Raw genomic sequence first — 24,657 nt, forward strand, 5'->3', positions numbered from 1 at the left:
TGAGGAAACTGAAGCAAACAGGGTTAAGTGACTTGTCCAGGGTCACACGTCTGAGGCCAGATTTGAATTCCAGTCTTCCTGACTCTGCTCTATTGACTTTGCCACCTAGCTGCCCCAGTTATACATATAATGCAGACCAAATGAGAGAAGGATTGGTCATGTATTAAGGATGAAAGGCAAATGAATGCTACACTCATCCTTATGACATTATAGATATTAAGATATTCTTAAAACAAAAGAATCCAAGGAAAGATCCAAGAGAGAGTTGGTACAGTAGACAGAGCATTGGACCTGGACTCAGGAAGACCTGAGTTCAAATCCTACCTCTTAACACTATCTAGCTGTGTGACATTGGGCAAGTCATTTAACATCAGTTTCCTCATCTATAAAATGGGGATAATAATAACACCTGCTTCCCAGGTAAGGATCAAATGTTGTTGTAAGGATCAAATGAAATAATACTTCTTAAATGCTTGGCATATAATGGGTGCTTAATTAATGCTAGCTGTTTTTTTAATCACCTAATATATAAATACTAGCTATTATATATATATGCATATATATGTAAGATGGACAACTAGGTGGCTTGGTTGTTGTCTTTCATTCTCAGAGGATCAAAATGACATTACTGTGTTAGAGTCAAGTTACAACGTGTCTGACTGTGACTGATCAGAGAATATGCTGTACCACAGGTCAGGCACAAATAGTCGATGTAAACATTTGGGGTGGATTCTCTAAATTTTCACATCTCTCATTTCTTTCCAGCTACTTCAATTCTGCTTTGCTCATAGAGCACAGGATCTTCTCTGATGTGGGTACGCCATGCTGAGCAGTCCTGTGCCAGTGTCTCCCATGTCATACAATCAATTCCAAAGTTCTTAAGAGGGACCTTGAAAATGTCCTTGTAACGCTTCTTCTGACCACCATATGAGCACTTACCCCCTGTGAGTTCTCTATGAAATATTCTTTTAGGTAAGCATATGTTTGGCATTTGAACAATGTGACCAGTCTACTGTAGTTGCACACTCTCTGCAGCAGAGTTTGACTGCTTGGCAGTTTAGTTCAAGAAAGGACCTTGGTATATAGTATCTTATCCTACCAAGTTATCTTCAGAAACTTCCTAAGAATTCAAATGGAAGTGATTCAGTTTCCTGGCATGGCAGTAGTATGTCCAGGTTTCACATGCATGCAGCAACAAAGTCAGCACAAACCTTCAGTTTGGTAGTCAGTCTAATAATACTTCTTCTCTCCCACACTTTCCTTTGGAGCCCCCCAAGTATTGAACTAGCTCTGGTAATGCATGTATCAACCTCATTATCAATGTGTACATCGCTAGAAAATATGCTGCCAAGGTAAGCAAACTTATCCACAGCATTCGAAACCCCTCCATTTGCTGTAACTAATGGGTCCATGTATAGGTGGTAAGGTGCTGGCTGATGCAGTACCTGTATTTTCTTGGTGTTAATTGTTAGGCCAAAATTAGCACAAGAAGCAAAGAAATGATCCATATTTTGTTGTATCTCATCCTTAGAGTCTGCACGGAGTACACAATCATCTGAGAATGAAAAAATCATACACCAACACTCCTTCCATTTGGTCTTGGCTTGTAGCCTTTTCAAACTGAAGAATTTACCATCAGTGCAGTAGCTGACCTTGATACTGTGTTTGTCCTCATTGAAGGCGTTTGACACCATGGCTGAAAATATCATGCTAAAAAGCATGAGAGCAAGCACACAGCCTTGTTTCATTCCATTGATGACTGGGAAAGCACAAGAGCATCGTCCATTATCCAAAAACGGGGTAAGCATGAAGTCATGAAACTGACATACAATACTAGTGAACTTTTCTGGGTAACCAAATATTGACATAATTTTCCATAAGCCCACATTTCTGACTGTATCAAAGGCCTTGGTCAGATCTACAAATGTCATGTACAGACCTCTGTTCTGCTGCTGGCATTTCTCCTGGAGTTGTTGGGCAGCAAATACCATATCAACCATTCCTCAGCCCTTTTTGAAGTCACACTGGCTTTAGGTAGATAATTATCTTCCAAATGAAGGATCAGTCTGTTAAGAAGGACTCTGACAAGAATCTTGCCAGCAGTGACTAAGAGACACACCACACCATCCACCCCCACTTTCCCCCGCCCTATGATTGTCACAGAACAATCTATTTCCTTTACCTTTATAGAGATGGACAGGGGAGGCATCCTTGAACTCCTGGGGGATAACCTCCTCCTTCCATATTACCCAGAAATTTTCAGTCAGTTTTTGCACCCCCACCTTGTAAGTCTCAGCTGGAATAGAATCAGCACCAGGTTCTTTGCCACACAAAAGAAGCTTAATGGCATTCAAAACCTCTTCTTCCCAGTGGATAGAATGCCAGGCCTGAAGTCAGGAAGAACTGAGTTCAAATCTTACCTCAGACACTTACTAGCTGTGTGATCCTGGGCAAGTCACTTTAACTCAGCTTGCCTCAGTTTCTTGTTCTGTAAAATGAGCTTGAGAAAGAAATGGCAAGCAGCTTCAGTATCTTTGCAAGAAACCTCAAATGGGGTCACAAACCAGACTGAAAACAACTGAACAACAGCAGAAATGTGTAAAATTTTGGAAAGACCTAGATAAGAATGTGTAAGATGGGAAGGCAAAGAGTAGTTGGGATCTGCATAAGTGGAGGGGATACCCATAGTGCCAAAATCACCCATCAATCCAAGTATCAAATACTGGCAATCAAACCTGTGATTGCTACCTATCACCTGGTCCTCCAAGTGTGTATTCGTCCTTTGTTGCTGAAGAAGACCGTGTCATCAGAGAAATAATGATGTGTCTTGCACTTGACTTTGTTTTGAGTAAGGGAGGGCTGTGCAGGTCACCAGCCTCCCTTCTCCTCCAGAGCCATCTGAATCCAGTGACCAGATATTCATCAGGATGACTGGAGATGATCCAGGATGAAGCAATTGGGGTTAAGTGATTTGCCCAAGGTCACACAGCTAGTGAGTGTCAAGTGTCTGAGGTGAGATTTGAACTCAGGTCCTCCTGACTCCTGCCCTGGTGCTCTATCCACTGTACCACCTAGCTGCCCCACCTGGTCCTCCACTCTTCACTGGGATAGTCCACTTCTCACAATCCATCCTTTTCTTGTGAAACTTTCATTATCCCCATCCTGCATCTCACCTCTGTCCCTTGACTGTTTCCACAGTTAGAGCAAAGCCTGAGGGGCACCAAGATCCAGAGGAATTAAATCTCTGTCTAGGTCAGCTACTTTGCTCTAAAGCCTTTTGGAGTTATAAGTGACATGCCTTGGACAGCTAATGGTAACAGATAATAAAGCTAAAGAGGTAGGGTCTAATGTATGTGAAAGCAAGTTAAATTTGCTCAATTACACAACCACAAATATACCCCATGTCACATGTATCCAATGGGATTAAAAAAGGGAGAATGGCTGGATTAGCAAGAAGATCCAACGGTTAGAAAAATAATTCAAAATATTCAAAAATAATTCAAAATCCTACTGAAAACCAAATATGTCCTACTGATAAGAATAACAAGGATTTACATACCACTTTAAGGTCTGCAAGGTGTTATAAATAGGCCCTCCCTTGACCCCCTCCCCTTCTAGAGTAGGGCTCACATCTGGGCCCGATAACAGAACTAAAGTCCAGAGTGAGAGTCTTTTATGACTGTCCTTGAAAGAAGAGGGCACATTCCCTACTATGAGAGAAGTGCCCACCTTAAACAAAGAACAAGACTTGCTGTGAAATCAGAAAAGCTTTTATTAATTTTTATGTTTATTCCCCCTGAATGAAAGGGTAGCTCCTAGGGAAGTACTACAATTATTCAGACCAATGCAAGCCTTCTTAGACTGCTCCAATTCAAATCTCCTGCCTCACCATCTATTGGCTAGAAGGAGCCTCCTGAACATCTCCCTTCATATTTTCCTCACTGATAGGCTTCCCTTCAAACGGCTCATCAAGCCTGCGCATAATTTTCTTGCCTTTTACCTGATCATGGTAGGTCACAACTCTGATTAACTATCATTTAAAGCTGGGAAGAGTTCTAACCCTGTGGAAACAAAATTTCTTTTGTGTTTCCCCCACAAAGCACAAAGCATATCATCTCATTTAATCCTCACGACAATCCCATGCGGCAAATGCTTCTATTATACCCATTTTAGAGATGAGGAAACTGATGCTGAGTTGGCCAGGATCATATACCTTGTAAGTATCTGAGGGAGCGGTTTAAACTCAGGTCTTTCTGACTCTAGGTCTAATAGTCTGTCCATGATGACATCTAATGATGGTGGGTGAGAACTATCTGAGTGCTCACTTCTTCCCTCACCCTTACATGGTTCATATTTAAGAGATTTGAAGTTTTGGGAAATGAACTTCAAAATGTTATTCTTGACAATCTTAGAAAAACATGGATAGACTTGCACAAAATAAAGAAGCGTGAAATGAGAAGAACCAAGAAAACAATATATACAGTAACAGCAACATTGTTTTGAATGACTAAATCATTTTTAATATTATAAATACTCTAATTACAGAGGATATATGAAGGAAGACCCTATCTGAATCTAGAGAAAGAATTGATAAAAGAGAAGTAGGTATAGAATGGTTTTACATATGTGTGCATGTATACATATATACATACATATACATACATATTTGTTTCTAATGGTAGCCATTTTGGAAGATGAGAAAAAAGAAAAAAGGAAATTTAGATGATTATTTACTTATTTATTGCTTTATTATTTATTATTACTTTAGATGTTTACTTATTTATCATTTAAAAGTAATATCAAATTGTACATAATAGATTTGCAATTTCGTGTACAATCATTTTTTTTCTATTCTGTGTTATGGAAATGCTTGTTTTATTTCTTAAATTTAGAATAAAATAAAATTAAAAAAAATCTTATTCTGGAGAGTAAGAAGAAAGCTCCATAAGTATGTATATGTATATGTATATGTATATGTATAATGTTAAGGTGTCACTCTCTCTGAGGATAGTCTGGATTGTTGGATTTCCTATAAACAAGAAGAGAAGGTTCTAAAGGGATTTAGCTAAGGCTATTTCAATTCAATTTTCAATTCAATCAACATTTACTAAGTACCTACTAAGGGACAGGCACAGTATTAACTTCAGGGATAAAATTAGAAAAAGAAGGACAATTCTTGGTCTCAAGGACTTTACAATCTAATGGGGAGACACTGCACACAAAAGAAAGCCAAGAGTGAGAGGATGGTTTGGGACGAGACCTAGAGTCAAAACCAAGCAGAGTCCCAGATGGAAAATGGAGAGTCAGCAGGAAAGTGCCAAAGGTACTTGGTACTGTAAAAGGGAAGACTTTGGGAGGAGTTTATTTCTCCACCCTCCAGTTCTATAATAAGAGGGGAGTATTCCTTTCTGAGGACAAACAATGACCCTACCCCTAAGCCTCACTCTTTTCATTTTGTTGAGCTAAAAACTGGTGAGAGACAGACTGAAAAGGAGTCTAGCCCATTAATTCAAGGGCTGTGGACTCTAAGATAGGAATTTCATTAATATTAGTAGCTCCCATCTACATAGGACTTCAGGATTTGCAAAGATGTGTATAGGTATATGTATATATATATATAATATGTATATACATATGTATGTATGTGTATATGTATATATTGGAAAATATACATGTATACTTCCCTATGAACTCTAGGTAAACCTGTGCAGTAGATACGAAAAGTGCATGTTGCTTTATGAACTAACCACTCCTTAACCACTCCCTGGTTGTTGACCTTCTTTCTTGAAGAAAACCACAATAACATTATCATGGTAAAGTCAGGTTTCAATGTGTCCTACTGTGGCTGATCAGACCAATAGAATGCTCTACCACAGACTGAGCACAGATAGTCTGAGTCAACATTTGGGGTGGATACTCCAAATTTGCGCCCAAAGTGGGGGCCACATGGAGCTGTGGTTTTAGGCCTGAATCATCACTAAGTCAGCTAATGGTCAGAACTAAGGAATACCAGGCTGTTCTCATCAATGTCTGGTTAGACAAAATAAATGTAAGGGAGTATGTGGATGTCCAAGTCTAAGATGTATATGATTGATCAGTGAGTAGTAAATGTCATTATGACCCAGGACACAGCCAGCTTTGGCAGTACACGCTGATTCAGACTAAGTTCTATAGATGGCAGGAAGGGAGATAACAGTTGTTGCTGGGGCAGGCTGTTCTTGGGCTGGAGAGAAACTGCCTAGGATAGTGTTTTGAGGCTAGGGAAAAATGTGATTTTTTAAAGAGAAATGTGATTTTAGAATTAGGGTCCAAGCACACCCAAGCACCCCATCAACACCATACTGCCTCACCAGTGGTGAGAGCTTTAAGTACTGAGCAGATGTCTGTGGCACTCAGAAAGAACTAGGGAGCACATTTAGAAGATTAAACCAATAAAATGGTAGCACTACCATGGAGCAGATGCTGCAGACTTCATGGCAGTGACTCAAACCAGCAGAAGGACTGCTGCAGACGAGAGAAGAACCCCATGGGAAAAGATTCTTTATCCAGGAATTGTATCAGCTGGTGACCCAATTAATAGAGTACTGGGGCCTGAGACAGAAAGTCTAGGGTTCAAATATTAGTCTCCAACTAATTACACACAGATTAACTACGTGACCCTGTGTGAGTCACTTAACTCTGTTTACCTCAGTTTCCCCAATTATAAAATGAGAATTATAATAGCGTCTATTTCATAGTATTGTTGGGAAGGTCAAATGAGTTAGCATTTGTCAGGTACTATATAAATGCTTTTTCCCTTTTTCCTCTCTTGTTAAATATTCAAGTTTATTTTATTTTTACTCCCTATTTATTTTTTCTCTCCTCCTCCACCTGTTGAGAGGCAAGAAAAACAAATCCCAGTACAAATATGTATAGTCATGCAAAACAAATTCCTGCATTAACCATGTCCTAAAAAGAACAAAGAAAAGAAAATATGCTTCAGTCTGTCCTCTGAATCCATCACCTCTTCAGCTGACAGTGGGAAGTATTTGCAATGAAAGATTTCAGGGCTGAGGGATAAGATGAGCTTTTCCTACTGTAGAATATCTAATGTCAGTTGATTTTTGGTTGTTTTTAGCTTTCAAATGCCAACTTCAGCTCATTCTGAGTTTTAGCACTCAGAAGTGTAACTAGGAATTTTCCCACATAGAACAAAATCTGCTGGGGTGGGATTGGGGAGTGATGTGACGGTGACTACAGGCACCCAAGGGCAGTGTCTGATTTGTCTGTCATCCTTCCCTGCTCTCTAGTGACCCATAACCCCATATTCTCCTTTGTCTTCCCTTTCCCTCAGCCCCTGGTGGTACCTGTAGCAGATGAAAGACTGAAAAATAAAATGTACCAAGGCTGTGGGAGGAAGGAAATGTCTCTGCCTCCCCACCAATGTCAGTACCTTGGGAGTCAAGCCTTGGTTGTACCCCTCTGTTTATGGCTTTGCTCTCTACATTATTTATAAAGGACTTTGCAGCACCTCTGTCGTAATTTTATTCTTTGACCTTGCTTTTACATTTTCTAGAAGTCTAATAAAAATCTAAGGTAGTCAGTGGGTTTTCTGTATAGCTATATCCATGTCTTTAGTTAACCTCACATTTTGTTCATCAGAATTACTTATTTTTCTGTCTTCAGAATTTCATTCTTGCTTCTCATGTCCTCCCCCTCTATACCAACTTGACTTGCTCCTGTAGAATTTTAGCCTTCTGTATCCTATCAACTTTGTCATTTTTTTAGAGGACTGTTAGCAGTCTACACACCATTGAAAATCATGAGTCACCTTGCCTCTAGCACGTGTTTTGTAGCTTGCCAATGCTTGAGTTTGCAATGCTGTAAATCTAATTCATTTCACTCCTTCTTATCTGGAATAGTCCAGTTCAAGCTCTGTGGTTAGCATTTAGCATTTCCCCATCCAATCTCTGCCTTTCCCCGGTGAAAGGAAAAAGAGGCAAAGAGAAAACAGAGTGCTATTTGTCTACGTGGGCAAAAAGAAACTATTTGCCTCCTCCTCCCTCTCCCCCAGTAGAACCATTCCTTATTCTCAGGGAGCTTTGGAACCTATTTTCCATAGAATACCAAGAGTCTACTATACTGACAATATAACAAATTCTTCTTTGCAAAGATGAAGCGGTCACTACTTTGGGGGAGCAATGCATTTCCTGCTGCTACTGGGTCAATAGTATCATGGGATGGGAAGAAAGGGCAACAACATATATTTATTGGATCACAGATGTCTGGCCATGGAGGGGACTTTATTCAGATCAAAGAATTGGGAACCAAAAAAGAGACCCCAGAGGTCATCCACTCTAACATCTTACAGATGAGGCTTTCGAGATGCCAGGTGACTTTCCCTTAAAACTAACTAGTAGTTTGTAATGGAGTCGGAGCTTACACACAGGCCTTCTGATGCCCAGTGTGATTCTCATTCATTATCCCAGGTCACTATACACATAGTATTGTGGGAAATTGTATTGGTTTCCTCCTGTTCTCTGTCATCAGATCCTTACGTCCTCAATTATATGACATTTCCATAAGGTGTCCCATCTCAGACCCAACAAGCATCACCATAATCTTTTAGAGTAGGCCTAAATCCTAAGATTTGGTTGGCAAGATGAGAACGCTGACCACTAGGTGGCTCTCAAGACCAGGTGGTGAAAAGAAAATTGGGCCTGAATACCGCATAAATGTGTTTCAACTCTGCCTGTGGCTGATGGGCCAGCATCCTGTAGCTATTTCTATGATTGTTAGCGATCTTGGGAATGCCATGACTTGAATCTGATACAAATGGTCTCCCTTCAAAGCTCGGTAGTTTGCTCTGTGATACCCTACAGGGGTTGGGACTTAGTGAGAGTTCTTCCCTGAGGCATTAGGCTTGTAACTGGGGCTGCTTCAGATCTTGGGGCCTACCAAATAGGATCTTATGGGTCTCAAACCTTCAGTACTTTAGTGTTGTCAATCATTCACATTTACATAACTCTTTGTGGTTTATAACACATTTAAGTGCAGACACACTTTTTTTTCAGTGATTTTCATTTGTATCCAAGTGTTTGTAACCCCATTTGAGGTTTTCTAGGCAAGGATACTAGAGTAGCTTTCTGTTTTCTTCTTCAGCTCCTTTTACAGATGAAGAAACTGAGGCAAACAGGGTTAAGTGACTTGCCCAGGGTCACACAGATAGTAAGTATCTGAGGTCAGATTTGAACTTGAGAAGATGAATCTTCATGACTCCAGACCTGGCACTCTTATTCACTGACTACCTAGCTGCCCATATAAACTATACATATATATATTATATGTATAAGATATACACTCTGCATATCATACGCATGCTATATATTGCATATATATTATATATAAATTGTTATTCACATGTCATCTCCAGTCATCCTGATGAATATCTGGTCACTGGATTCAGATGACTCTGGAGGAGAAGTGAGGCTGGTGACCTTGCACAGCCCTCCCTCACTCAAAACAAAGTCAAGTGCAAGTCATGTCACCATTTCTCTGATGGCATGATCTTCTTTGACAACGAAGGACAAACACAATGTATACATGTATGTCTAAGTACATATTATCAGACCTGTGATTTCCTTAGTGTAGACAGCTTATATCAATGCGGAGTAATACTTCTGCAACTTATATTCTTTGAAAGTTATCTGTTGAAAAGTCAAGTGACTTATACTGGGTCACTTAGCTAATATATGTCAGAAGCAGGATATGAACCTAGCTAGGCATTCCTGACTCAGAGCTTAGAACTCTACCCACTCTTCCATTGTAGACCCTCAAGTGCAAATATTATCATCCCCATTTCACAAATGAGGAAATATAGGCTCAGAAAAATTAAAAGTGACTTCTGTCCATGGTCACAAAGCAATAAATATTAGAATTGAGACTGGAGCCTGGGTTTCCTAAATCTAAATGTGGTGCTGTTTTCACTGTGACACTGATTTATCTTTAACAAGAAACCTCTCCAAAAAAAAGATTTAGAGCCAAAAAGGATTTTGGAAGGAAGGGATAATCCAGGAAGGGAAGGAAAGGAAAGGGAATAATCATTTATTTATAAGGCACCTCCTATGTGCCAGGGACTGTACTAAGCACTTGACAAAATATAATCTCAGTTGATCCTCATAACAATCCGGCAAGGTAGGTGCTGTTATGTTCATTTAGCTTTGAGTAAACTGAGGCAAACAGAGGTTACGTGGCTTGCTCAGGATCACACAGCTAGTAAATTATTTGATGCTAGAACTGAATTCAGGTCTTCCTGACTCCAGGCCTAGCACTCTATCCACTGCTGCTGTGAGATCAGGTTTAGAGTTGGAGGAGATTTTAAGCCTCTCATTTTATAGATGAGAGAACCGAGGCCCAGAAAGATGAACCATAGGTAGTGAGATAACTAAATTGAATTCAGATCCTCTTACCCAAAATCCATCATTCTTTCCACTCTTTCCTCCTTCTTCTAGACCAACTCATTTTTACAAAAAAGGAAATTGAGACTCAGACTAGTTAAGTGATTTTCCCATGATCACACAGCTAGAGGGCATCAGCTAGAGGGATGTAAAGCCAAGTCTTTTGACCATATGTAGAACACACTTTCTTATAGGGGTGGTATCTGTTCTCCCTAGCCTGGATATCAGAGCCAAATGTGGTGACTAGGAACAATCACTTTCCTATGTACCCTGTGCTACTGATAGGAGGACAGTTATTTGGGGGAAAAAGAAGGAAAATCTGTCATCAAGTACTAAACAAAAACCAGGGGGTTCTTATATGTTTACTATTAGTCTAGAAAACCTTCCATCATGAATAAAGCAAAGAAAATAGGAGTGCCTCTCCCCGCCTCTGTGCACATTTCTGAGGCTGTATGTTTCATGAGTTCTTTTCCCTTTCCAGACACTTCGTGATGGTCATTGGAACCTGATTTTATATGTAAGAAAGTATTTGGGGGCAGGGGGTTAGAGGAGTCCTCAGGCAGGACTCTAGAGGCAGAGGGAAATTGTCATCATAATAGCACATTTAAGGTTTACGAAGCTTTTTATAATATTAAATATCATTTGATCCTCTCAACAGCCCTAGGAGATAGGTGCTAATATTATCCCCCTATTACAGATGAGGAAGTTAAAGCAATTAGGTGAAACAGTGGATAGAGAACAGAGTCTGGAGTCAGGAAGATCTAAATGCAATCCCAACATTAGATGCTTACTAGCTAAGGACCTTGAGCAAGTCCTTTAATCTCTATTTGCCTGTTTCCTCATCTGTAAAATGGGGATAACAATAGTACCTATCTCCCAGGCTGCTGTGAAGATCAAATGAGGCATTATTTATAAAAGAAATGCACATTGTTTGGCATGCAGTAGACGCTATATAAATGCTAGCTGCTATGTTGATGATGGACCATTTGTGTCTGACCTGTGGTAGAGCATTCTGATCAGCCACAGTCAGACACGTTGAAACTTGACTCTAGCATAGTGATGTCATACTGGTCCTCTTTGAGAAAGGACAACAATCACTATTATTAATTATTATTATTATCATCATCATCATCATCATCATCACTATTATCATCATTATAGCAGACAAAGGTAGAGCAACTTGTGTTAGACGACACTGATATTAAATATCTGAGGCTGGATTTGAACTCAGGTCTTCCTGACTCCAGCAGGTCCACTGCACCCCCTAACTGTAATACCATAGCTATCCTTTTGGGGAGCTCTCTGGTTTTATTTGCTCTGGCAAAGGAAAGGATAAGAAGAGACTTTGCACTTTCACATTTCAAATGATCTAGGATCTCATCAGGCTGAATACTCCCTTCATAGGTATGTTATATCACCTGTCTGGTCTCAGCTTCCTCATTTGTAAACTGACGAAATTGACCTAAAGTCCCTTCTTGTTCTAACATTCAGCCATGTTAGACCCAGCCCTCAATGCCTAAGTGTATAATCTTAGGAGTTTCTATGGCCATCATCATCATTATCATCATGAAGGAAATGTTATGGTGAAGAACTCTGTGAATTTAGCTAGCCTTGTCCTTAGAGGCATGAAGTGCTAAAGTCAGGAAGACCTGAGTTCAAACTTTGCCTCTTATTATCTGTATGACCCTGGACAAATCACTTATGTTTGCCTCAGTTTTCTCAGCTATAAGAAGTGGATAATAATAGGGTTGTTATAACAATAAAATGAGATAATGTTTGTAAAGCATTTAGCACACTGCCTGCCACATAGCAAGTACTATAGAAATGCTTATTTTCTTCCCTGCCCTTTCCTTCCAGATGCATAGTATGTTATTGGGTATCCTGGAGGTCTTTAAGGCTTTTCAGAGCTTGTGCTCCATTAACATAGGCCATTCAAAGCTCAGGGTTATCTCTAGGCCATTGGAATAGGCCCTCAGTGGAGGAAGAAAGACTTAGGTAATAAGAAATCAATATATTTATAACCCACTAGTTTGCTGTCAGCACAAAAATGGCAGGGTTACTAAGTGTGTTGTGCAGAAATGTTCTCTTATCCAGAGAAGACTTCAGAGCAAGTCTCAGCTGGCCTTAGGCCTTACATAGCCAGCCCTTAGGACTACAGAGACTTTGCCAAGGAGCATTCCAGAGCCATCCAAGCTATCAGGTGGCTAACACCAGAATTTAACCTCTTTGATGAAAGGGATGATTCCCTTTTTGTCTTTGTCTCTCCAGAGCCTAGTAGAGTGCTTTGTACATAGCAGAAGGAGTGAGGAAGCAAGCAATTAGAATTAATTATGCTTCTACCATGTGTCAGACACTGTGACAGATTCTGGGAACATCAAGAATAGATAATACCTTCTCTGGTCTCACTCCCCCAACCTGCCCTTCCCAGTCATGTGCCTAGAGGGCAGCTACTACTAGGTGTTCTAGGGGTAATCTCAACAGATTGAGGAGTGTGGAAGAAAATCACTTTGGCCTCTTTGCTTAATTTTGTTATTTCTTAGTGTCATTAGGAGTGAACTGGTCTATGAGGTCTAGTCCTTGGGAAATTTGAGGATACTCTTCACCTGATTCTAGTCTAAATGTCCATGTGGAAACTTTGGGAGAGCCTGTTCATGTATGACTGATTGGCTTGCACTGTGTGAAGGTAAAAAGTTTTCTAGCTTACAAATGAACCAAAAGAACTAATGATTCATCCCTTTCCTCAAAGAAATTAAATTCTGCTGTTAGCCATCTGATAGGTTGGATGGCTCTGGAATGCTCCTTGGCAGAGGCTCTGGGGTTACTGAGCCAGGACTTGGTGGGCATATATAAGAAGTGAGCTGCCCCTTTGTCACTCTTTTCCCTCTGAAATTATGATGAGGCAGGGCAACTTTTGAGTAGCCTTTCTGGGAGCTGAGTGGAAGAAAGGAGGCTGCCTTGTCTCCCACTTGGCCATGGGGGCTGTGAGTACTTGGCTTCCTCTGTCTCTTTGTTCTTTCCTGATCTTAGGCAAATAATTATTCTGAGATAGATATATCCAGAAGGGGGGAGTTTGAGTGATCCAGAAATCCCATAAGTAGCAGTGTCCGTTGAAGGGGTAGTGGCCAGTAGCAGTGGAAATGACTTCAGTTGTACATGGAACGATAGTTATCCGAAGAAATTTAGCTACAACTTCAGGGAGCATGACCCCTCATGGTAGAGAGATATTCTGGCTATGGACCATGTCATTGACTGCTGGAACCCATCAGAGAGCTATACCTAAGGGGAATATCATTAGGAGTGTACGAAGAGAAAAAAGGATTTTCAGGGGAAGGAGACAGGAAGTACCCTTTTGCTAGACTTTTTTTTTTACATGTTACTTGCTGCCATCATATATGTTTAAGTCTCCTTTTCCCATGGACATTGTGTATACTTGTAGAATAGAGTACTCCAGGTTTGAAAGAAAATGTTTTCTTTTGACCCAGCAATACTGCTTCTCGGACTGTATCCCCAAGAGATCATAAAAATGGGAAAGGGTCCCACATGTACAAAAATATTTATAGCAGCTCTCTTTGTGGTGGCCAAAAACTGGAAATCAAGGAGATACCCATCAATTGGGGAATGGCTAAATAAATTATGTTATATGATGTAATGGAGTACTATTGTGCTGTAAGAAATGATGAACAGGAAGACTTCAAAGAGTCCTGGAAAGACTTATATGATCTGATGCTGAGCGAAAAGAACAGAGCCAGGAGAACTTTGTGCACAGCAATGACCACAGCGTGCGAGATATTTTTCTGGTAGACTTAGTACTTCATTGCAATGCAAGGACTTAAAATGGTCTTTTAAGGCAAAATGCCTTCCACATCCAGAGAAAGAACTATGGAATTCAATTGCAGATGGTAGCAGATCATTTTCTTTTGTATTATGTTTTGGTTTGTTATATGATTTCTTCCATTCATTTTAATTCTTCTATACAACATGAATATGGTGAAAATGTATTTAATAGGAATGTATGTGTAGAACCTATATAAAATTGTATGCTGTCATGGGGAGGGAGGGAGGAAGTGGGGGGAAGGGAGAGGGAGGGAGGGAAAGAAAAAATCTAGGTTGTATGGTAGTGATTGTGGAACACTGAAAACAAATAAATAAATTTTTTTAAAAAAAGAAAATGCTTTGTACCATCTTTTCTTACTTTAACTATCCTGTTAAACACTTTTTCTAAAAGCCAATTGAATCACCTGCCTGATTTTTAATGAGGAGCACACCAGTAGGGGCTTTAGAGTAATAGTACTAGAAGTTCAGTCCCTTAAGGTTCTTCCAAGAACCCTGATAATGGTAGACAGCCAGCCCTCTTTGGATGCCAAACCTTGATTGTGAGTTCAAGTTGGGGGGAGTGAATACCAGAAAGAATGCTACATTAGATTGATAAGGGGAGGGTTAGATGGTCACCCAATCTGTCTCCCCTTCCAGTTGTAGTCAAAAGATAAAATATAATCACAAGATGTTAATGAGGTATTAAACTAAATTTAAGGGTACCTCTAACCCTGATCTCTTTATGCAGCGATCCCCTACATCTCTGATTGCGTCAAGAAAGGAATTAAAGGAACTGGTTGAGCAAACAAATTAGCCACACATCTGGGGACTTGAAATAGCTAAACCTTGAGGAGTTCATGGAAGTCAGTTAAGGCTCAGAGAGAGTATGGTAGCAGCAATTTGTCCAGGGGGAAACAGTAGTTCAAGATTAGGAGAGATTTCAAACCAGTAGGAACCTGTGGAGGAGACTATAGCAAGGGGACAGGGAAGAATATTTCTCTCATATTTTCTCCTCCTCCTCCTATCAACCATATAGCTTTGGAGGAAAGCTACTAGACCATTACCTTTGCACTGTATGTAGTGGAGAGCAGGGACACCCTCCAGCCTGGCATGGATAGAGAAAGGAGAGTGACCTCCGGCATCTATCACAGATTACCTTCCATTTACACTGTATATCTGATATATGTACAGTTATTTTCCTGTTGTTTATTCGCATATGTTATTTGCATCATGTAGCCCCCCCCCCCCAAGCTTTTTGAGAACAGGAACTATGTTTTTGCTTGTTTGTCAGGCCTAGAGGCCTAAGGGCTACCCAAGTCTTACCTTACCTATCGCAGGTCTTCGGCTGGCCAAACCGGATAAACGTATGAGAGAAGAGACTATCCAGAGTCGAACAAGGGTTAGGCTTTATTCAGGGTCTTGGTTACATGTGCAGGGGGAATTCTTCCTCAGGAGAGAGAAATCCTCTTCCCAAGGAGGCAAAGATCTTACAGTAAGAGAATGGAAGCCGGAGTGGGAGAGGAAAGAGGGAAGAGGGGAGAGGGAAGAGGAGCCTTCTGTCCTCTAAGGGCCCCTCAGCGCTAAGAGCGCCTTCAGGCTTTCCTGACCCTACTTAAGCTCTCCCACCGCATAGTTTGCACCTGAATACCGTGCCTGTTCTCAGCCCTTAGACAACAATAGGTGTGCTCAGACTATGGATTAATCTCGAGGGTGGGGATGCTCTCCCCAGCAAGTTTCCCACGGGGAAGAGGCAGAAATGCACTAGATAGCCCGGGTCTCACACCTCAATTCCCAGCTGTTCCCTGGGGGGCCTCATGAGAACGCTAAGGTTTAGAAGTCCTCACCTTTACCTGCCCGAGACTGTCCACATAGAACTGAGCTTACACCCCCAACACTTGTTTTTGCATCAATCTCCCTTTCTTAGCATAATCCCTGCCAAATTGTAAGTGTTTAATAAATTCATATTACATGCCCATCCAAAGAGGATCTTGAAAACAAAGACTTTATAGCCCTGTTCTCCACATAGTTCCTGTGGGTTTTCTTTTGTAGAGCTACCTGAAATAGATCTGAAGTTATGGTTTATTTCACAAAAGAGCTGGGACCACTCCCCTGTGAAAAAGAGGCCAAACTAGGAATGAAATTCAATGAATTTGTAGTTCTTCAGGGGGAGAAACAGCAGCCCAGGAAATAACACCAGCTTCTCTGCATGGAAGCAGCAAGCAGAGACTGAAGGCAAAAGAATGATTCCATTGGGACATATCCTTAGGAGTGTGAATTGTCCGTATACTCCTTCTCCCTCTATCAGCAAGGAAAACTATGGGAAAGTGTGTTTCCAAATGTGTGTGGAGGGCTTTCCTTATTTACTTTGCTATATTGTTTTAATTAAGTGCCTTTTATTTTGAATTAATATGTTATCTTCTTTCATCTGGGGAAAGGAAAGCAATGGTGGGAGGCTCATGAGCTATGGATTTGAACTGATGATAACTCAGAGAACCTGGAACTTGGGCATCACTTTGAGGGCCCATGCTGAAGGCATTTTAAAGCTGAAAGTGAATTTTTAGAGACAAGTTTAAACATGAAAAACACGAACTTTGAAAAATTAGATGGCTTATACAGCTAGTTAATTGTAAGGTACATTAGAAACCAGATCCCTGACTCCCAAACCAGTCCTATTTCTGTTACATCACGTTGTAGCTCCTTATCACATCTTCATGGGAAGGACTGCTCATCACTGAGAGGTTTTAGGACACCCTCATGCCACTGTTAAATAGTTGGGGATCCTTGTCTGATCCCCAGTTCTATATGGTACATGGCCAGAGTATTGTGTATGTGGGAGAAGTAAGGTCTACTAAGGCTGGCTCAGGGTTTCTGGAGGGCTAGGAGAGTATGAGGTAATGAGACTCTCTTCTAATTTTTCCTCCCAAATGGAGTTTGTAGATAAAATGGAATTCCTCCTGGTTTCACTTGCATGGGTGACAATTAGAGGGTGATCTATTTTTCATTTTTCCCTTGGATAGAAAACGATGATGGTGAGAGTAGAGGGTGGGAAATGCTCTGCCAAAGGCAGGGCAGCTGATAAATTTGTCCCTTAACTTCATGACATTTTCATCTTTCAGAAGATGAAGGAACCAACCAGTTTCACACTTGAATTTCATCAACAAAGAGGAATTGGTAGATGAAAGAGAAATTACTGAAACCTCGGAAACAAGTGACCACTTCATCACAGTTTGTGAAAGATGGCCAGTAGAAAGCCCAGTATAGTCTCATCAATACACTACATTTAGAAAATATAGATTTCAAAAGATCCAAAAGAATGAGAGGTAGAATCCAATGGTCTAATATTTTATGGGGAAAATTAGCCCAAGAGAGGAGAGAAACTCTCAAGAATGAAATTCTGAAAACAATTTTGAAAGCCTTCTTAAGAACTGATCAAAGCAATAACCTATTTTGGTTCCAGAAGACTGAGGAGAAAGTGTGCTTATCCACTTCTTAAAAGAAGGGTAATAAGACTCAAGGTGCAGAATGAGATAGACATTTTTAGAAATGGCAAATGTATGTATTTGTTTAGCCTAGCTATTGCTTTTTATAAAGACTATGCTTATTTAAAAATTTTTATTTAGTGGAGGAAGCTAGGGATAGTGATAGGAAAAAAGGAAAGAGAAGAAGGCCATTGAAGCATTTTTTTTTAATGCACAGAAGAAAACTGAAAGAAACTCAGAAGAAAACATAAATAGGATAGCCTTGAAAGTAATATGTTGAATTCATTTCATCATTTTTTAAAAAGCAAGTTGTATGTAATATTCTTTTTTTTTCATATTTTGTCCCCCTTTTCTGTTCCACTTCGTATTTGGAAATGGTTTTGTGGGGGTTTTTTTGGTGTTTCTTAAATTGAGAATAATATTTTTTTTAAAAAAAGAATGAAATATTGGAGAAGCAAGTAGATTTCCAGATAAATGAAAAAATGTAGAACTACCTATAAGTACTGATTCAGGTACCCTGGAAACTCAGCCACTAATTTAGATCTTTAAAACACATTTATGAAGATGGACACAGAATTAGTAAGAATGAATACAGAGGAATGGTACATTAAATTATGAGCTCCTCAAGGGCATGAACTATCTTTCTTTGTCTTTCTTCGCACCCCCAGTACCTGGCACGTGGTAGATGCTAGGTAAATGCTTACTGATTGACAACTGGCTGACTGCCACAAACATGTAAGTGTAGTGGGGGGGATTAACTATTGTTCCCCCTCCCCAATCCAGCTGATGAAAATGCAGAATATCAGGGCACATGTAACACAGACAGTGAAGCCTTAAGATTTAAAACAAAATATGAAGAAGTTACTCAGACAAGCTTAGTGGAGTTAGAGGAGGATCAAAGAAGAGATAGGACCATTGTTAGGAGTGTATTGGAGGAGGGCAACGGGCAGTAGTAAGAAAGCTGCATTATTCAAATATCATTTTACTTCTGTTTTCTCTTCCAAGAAGGATATTTGGGCTAAGGTAGACAGAACAAAAATGGTTTTCAGGGAGTAAAAATTCAAGAGCATTTAGGTGTCTTTAATTCACCAAGACTGGACAAACTACTTTGAGAACCTTGAAATAGGTGACATATAATTCCTGAGCTGCTATGTATGGTCTTGGAGAGATCTTGGAAATCAGGAGAAGAGTTCCAGGAACAAGGCAGGTGAAAATATTCAGATTTTAAGAAAAAGGGAAGAGGTTAGTCTGCAAACCACTGGTCCATGAATTTGGCTTCTTTCTATTCCTAGGCAGTTGGAGGAAATTGTGAAACTGGGTTGACTGGGTCCATCACAAAATCATGATCTCATCTAGGCCCTTACTGCAGCAAGGCAATCCTTTGGTTATACAACCCTAATCAATATCCAATCCCACTCACCATACTGGCTATTCCAGACATTCTCATTTCTCCTCATTTCCTCCTTTCCTGCCCCCCTTCCCCAGCCATGTCAAGTCTAAGGACCTTTTCTCAATGCTCATTCTTTTGTGTTTCCCTTACTTCTCTGAAGCTTTAATCCCTCTTTTCTTAATACTCTCTTCTCTCTAGGTTTTCATGATACTTCTCTCTGCTCGTTCTCCTTCTACCTGTCTGCCTTCTCTTTCTCAGTCTCCTTTGCTGGATCTTCATTGAATTCACATTCACATTCAATAACTATGGGTATCCCTAAGGGTCTGTTCTGCACTCTCTTTTCTTTTCCCTCTCTCCTTTCTCTCTTGGTTATCATGTTAGTTTCCACTATAATCGAGATTCACTTATAATCTCTAGTTCTGGGCTTTCTCCTGAGCTCCAGTCCCACAATACCAAGTGTTTTTTTGGACATTTCAAACTGGACACTTTGTCCTCTTATATCTTACTCCTCAGCATGTACTCTTTAATTTTAATGACACTGGCCTGTTGGTTATTACACAAATGAGACTGTCCATCACTCAGCTCCAGTCATTTTCTCTGACTGTTCCCTATGCCTCAAATACTCTCCCTCTTCAGTTCCAACTATTGACCCAGCTGGCTTTCTTTAAGTCCCAACTAAAAATCTCACCTTCGACAGGAAGCCTAGGTCAACAAGATGGCACAGTGGATAGAGAGCCAGGCCTGGAGGCAGAAACACTCCTCTCTTGCTGCTTTCAAATCTGGCCTCAGACACTTACTGTGTGACCCTGGGGAAGTCATTTAACCCTGTTTGCCTCACTTTCCTCTTCTGTAAAATAAGCTGGAGAAGGAAATGCCAAACTACTCTAGTATCTCTGCCATGATGTCATGAAGAATCAGACATGACTGAAAAACAGTTGAACAACAACAGACAGGAAGGCTTCCCCAAACCCCTCCTAATTTCAGTACCTTCTCTCTTTAAATTATTTCTCATTTGTCCTACATATAGCTTGCTTTGAGTATATTTTTTTGCATGTTGTCTCATAATGTTCCTCAAGGACAGGGACTTACATTAGTAAACTCCTTGAGAGCAGGGAGAGCCATCTGCCTAACACAGTGCCTGACACACAGCAGACACTTAATAAATGTTTATTGATTGACTGATTATATCATCTCAAACTGAACGTGTCAAAAACGTGTCATTGTCTTTCCCCTGTAACCCTTCCTTTTCCCCAACTCTCCTGCTTCCTCTTACGGGCAACACCATTTTCTCAGTCACTCAGGCTCTCAACATTGGCTCTCTCATGTTTATCCCACACATCCAGTCTGTTTTCAAGTTATTTTTGCCTTTATAACATCTCTCATCTATGTCCTTTTTCTCTGTTTGCATAAAGCTACCACCCTAGTGTAGGCCCTCCGTCCCTCATGCCTGGACTATGGCAATAGCTTGTTGGCTGATCCCTTTCCTCAAGTATCTCTGCATTCCAATCTGTCCTAACTCAGCTTCCAAAGTGACTTTCCTAAAGGGCAAGCCTTACCATGTTTCTTCTTTACTCAATAATTACCAGTGACTTCCTCTTACCTCTAGGATCAAATAGAAGGTATTCCATTTGGCATTTAGAGACCTTCACAACCTGATCCAGTCTTTATAATTAGACTTTACTCCCTTCCAAGTAGTGAGTAATCTGGCTCCAGAGGTCTCTTTGCTGTTACAAGGCCCGCCAAATCCCAGTTGTGTGTTTTCTCTGCCAGTCCCATATTTGGAAAACCATCCCTCCTCACCTCCACATCCTGGTTTTCCTGGCTTCCTTCAATATTCAACTCAAATCCCACCTTGTGCTAGAAGCCTCTCCTGACACTACTTAGATTCTGGGATATAAGTTCTGATGCACTTGACATTGAATATTCTCTTAAATATGTCTCTTTCCTTCATTTTTTCCATGTTATGTTCAGCCATTTCTTCTTCTCTCTCATCTCCATGTGACAAGACTTAAGATGTAGAAGGAACTTTAAACGCTTTATTACTTTAAATATTTTCTTATTAAGTGCTTTTTAAAAACTTTAAATTGTAATCCAGTCACCTTATCTTATAGATGAGAAAACTGAGACCTGCAATTCATAGCAGAGGCAGGTTTTGAACCCAAGTTTTCTGACTCCAAATCCAGTGCTCTCTATTATAAAACACTACCATAGCTTCATAAAATCTCCTTCCTTCATGCAATCAAACTGTGGGTATTACCAAACACACAGTTCTGTACTCTCTGCTTTTCTTCCTTTATACTAATTCCCCCTGAAAGCTCATCCTCAAAGCTTAACATGATCCTGCTACTGCACCTTTCAAATCTTTAGCTCTAGCCCTAATGTCTATCCTAAGCCCTAGACCTGTATTTCTAGCTGCTATTTGACTCTCCTGCCACTACTTCAAACTCAATATATCTATAACACCACTTAGGTGGGAAAGGAATTCTGAGAAATGACCTGCAGAAAGGACCTTCCCAGTGCCTATATATAGAAAAATTGAAAATAGTGATCCTCAGAATAAAGCTTTAACTGAAATTTGGCGAGGTGTGGTTTAGAGGTCCAAAGAGAAACAAATCTTTAATAATACTTCCTACCTGACATCAATAAAGTAAATAAAATTCCATCTCCTACTTTATCTTTGCACAAGTGGTTTCCCATGTCTAGAAAGCTCTCCCTCCTCACCTCTGCTTTGGAGAATCCCTAACTTGTAAAAAACAGCTCCAGTACCACATCCTGGATGAGGCCTTTCCTGATATATCCCCAAAGTTTTTAGCTCTTTCTCTCTTTCCTTCTTCTTTCTTGCATTCTCTCTCTCTCTCTGTCTGTCTTTTTGTCTTTGTCTACCTTTCTCTCCCCTCCTTTCTCTCTTTCTCTGTGTCCTGTTTCTTTTTCCCTTTCTCTCCATCCTCACCCCCCCCTCCACTCTCTTTCTCTTTTTTTGTCTCTGTCTCCATCTACCTTTCTCTTTCTGTCTCTACCCTCCTCTCTCTTTCTCTGTGCCCTGTCTTTCTTTCTCCCTTTTTCTCTCTTCCTTCCCCCTCTCTCTTTCCCTTCTCCATCTCTCTCCTCCTTTTCCCTCTCACCTTCCCTTTCTCTCTCCCTCTGTCTCTGCCTCTTTCAATTACTTTGAATACTTGTGAACACAGTATATACAAAATATGCATAAATTAAATACAAAGTAATTTTAGAGGGGGAAGTCTTAATAGCAATCCAGTTCAGGAAAGACTTCTTGTAGGAAGTGACCCTTGAGCTGAACCTTAAAGGGAACTAGAGTTTCTAAGAGACAAGACATGAGAAAGGCTTGGGGGACAGCCTCTACAAAGACAGTAAGATGGGACTTGAATGTCATGTGGAGGGACCAGCAAGTGGTGCATTTGTGATGAAATATAGAACATACTAGGAAGACTAAAGTATAATCAGCCTGGAAAAATAGATTAGAGTCAGTTTTCTTTTGTATACATTGCCACCTGAATACTTTGAACTTAGGAAACTGGTGCCCATTTTTAGGGTGGTCCAAGGTAGAGATTTTCCCAGATTTCTAGTTATGAGTTTAAGTTGAAAAATAAAAAAAGCAACATGGTTCATTTAAGCATGCCCAGGGTATATACTACAAATGTGTTACATATATGATTTAGTTCATTATTTCATCTCTCATTTTAGTTCCTCTTCTTATCTCCGTCAGTGGTCCCACAGGCTTAAGATCTATGCCACCTTGGACTCGTTTGCCCTCCTTTTATCTCCCATAGTCAATTAATCATAAAATACTATTGATTCTTTCTTCATAATATCTTCCAGATGGGCCCTTTTTTCTTCATCATCAATGCTACCACTCTGGCCTATTTCCTCATGCTACGATTATTGACATCTGGACTCATGAAAGGCGCTTGGGAAACATTGGAGCAGAACCTGAAAACAGATGTTGGAAACTGCTTCAGTAGACTGGAAAGTCCCATAAAGTGAGCAGATTTCAGAAATATCGATGTACAAAGGAGGGAAAAAAATTAAAGAATCTTATGCTTGAGGTCCCATGGGAGAAGTCCTTGAACATTCCTAGGGATGTAGATGTACAGTCTCAGGAAAGTGAGAAAAGCAGGAATGGAGAGCAGTAATCAGGGAGGTGAATGGGATCAGATGTGAAATTCCCCTAAAATTGGAAATATGTCCACAGCATGGCCTGTAATTTAACAAGTACCATAAATATCATTAATTGAGCTAGAAAAGAGAAAAAAAGAGGAAGAGGGAAAGAGAGAAAAGGAACAAGGGAATTAAGAAGAAAGTCTTGCAAAAAGTGAATGTTAATGAAGAGCATTTTGGGGGAACCATTTGGAAGGGGCACAGGAATTGTCTTGCAAAATCTATACTCCTTGGGTTCCTGCACAGGGAAAGCCTTTGACACTTGTTCGTTGCTGGTAATGACTGTATTTTGGGTTAATGGTCTTGGCTTTTTGCCTAAATTTACTTACTTTAGATTGTGATCATTTCTATTTGACAGACAGTGCATTGGGTTGTCATTCAATTTATCTAATTGCCGCTCTTTCGATTCAGTCCCTGATGACCAGTAACCTGATTACTACAATTGTAGGAGAGCTTGAACTGAATAGTGTACAATAAGTAAAAATGTACCCAATAATGAAAATACACAAATTAAATAAAAATCTCCCTATACATAGCAGGGCCCACTGGAACAACTCATGTGAGTCATCAGTAAGACCAGTCCTAGCACAGGAACTTACACAATGTAGATACTCTCAATAAATAGTTTATTGAGAGAAAAAAATTACATGTTTAGCTCAACTTTCAAGATCCCAGTCAGTTCTAATATACCCATCTTTTTATCAAGATAGTCTTATGTAGAAATCACTAATTCTCATGCAATATCATAATGGCCAATAAACATTTATTAAGCATCTACTATACGCCATGTACTGTGTTAAGTGCTAGCGATACAAATATGAAAGAGAAAGACAAGCCTTGCCTTCAAGGAGTTTATAATCTAATGGAGGAAGCCTACCTACAAAAGGAAGACAAGGAGAAATGGGGGAGAGAGGAAGGAAGGGAAGGTATTGGGCTCAGATCATGATGAACCACTCCAAAGGACAAGAGCTAGAATGGAAATAAGTAAAAACTATTGGTATATATCTTTCTGTTGATTACATAGCAGTAATTATTGAAACATTCTAATACAGGCCAAGAAATATAATGGTAGACCAATGGTATACATTAGGTAACACAGTAGTAAATGACTGTAGTAATTTAACATTTGATAAACACAAAGATTTAAGCTTTTGAGGCAAGAACTCATTACTGGACAATAACTGCTGGGAAAACCAGAAAGCAGTCTGGTAGAAACTCGGCATAGACCAACATCTCACAATCTATGGCTAGATAAGGTCAAAATAGGTAAATTATTTAGACATTAAAGGGTAAGAAAATTCATAAGAAAATTAGGGGAGCATGGGAAAAATGACCTGTGAGAACTATGGATGAGAGACTTTATGAC

Source organism: Notamacropus eugenii, chromosome 3, assembly GCF_028372415.1.
Source record: "Notamacropus eugenii isolate mMacEug1 chromosome 3, mMacEug1.pri_v2, whole genome shotgun sequence".
Classification (NCBI taxonomy): Eukaryota; Metazoa; Chordata; class Mammalia; order Diprotodontia; family Macropodidae; genus Notamacropus; species Notamacropus eugenii.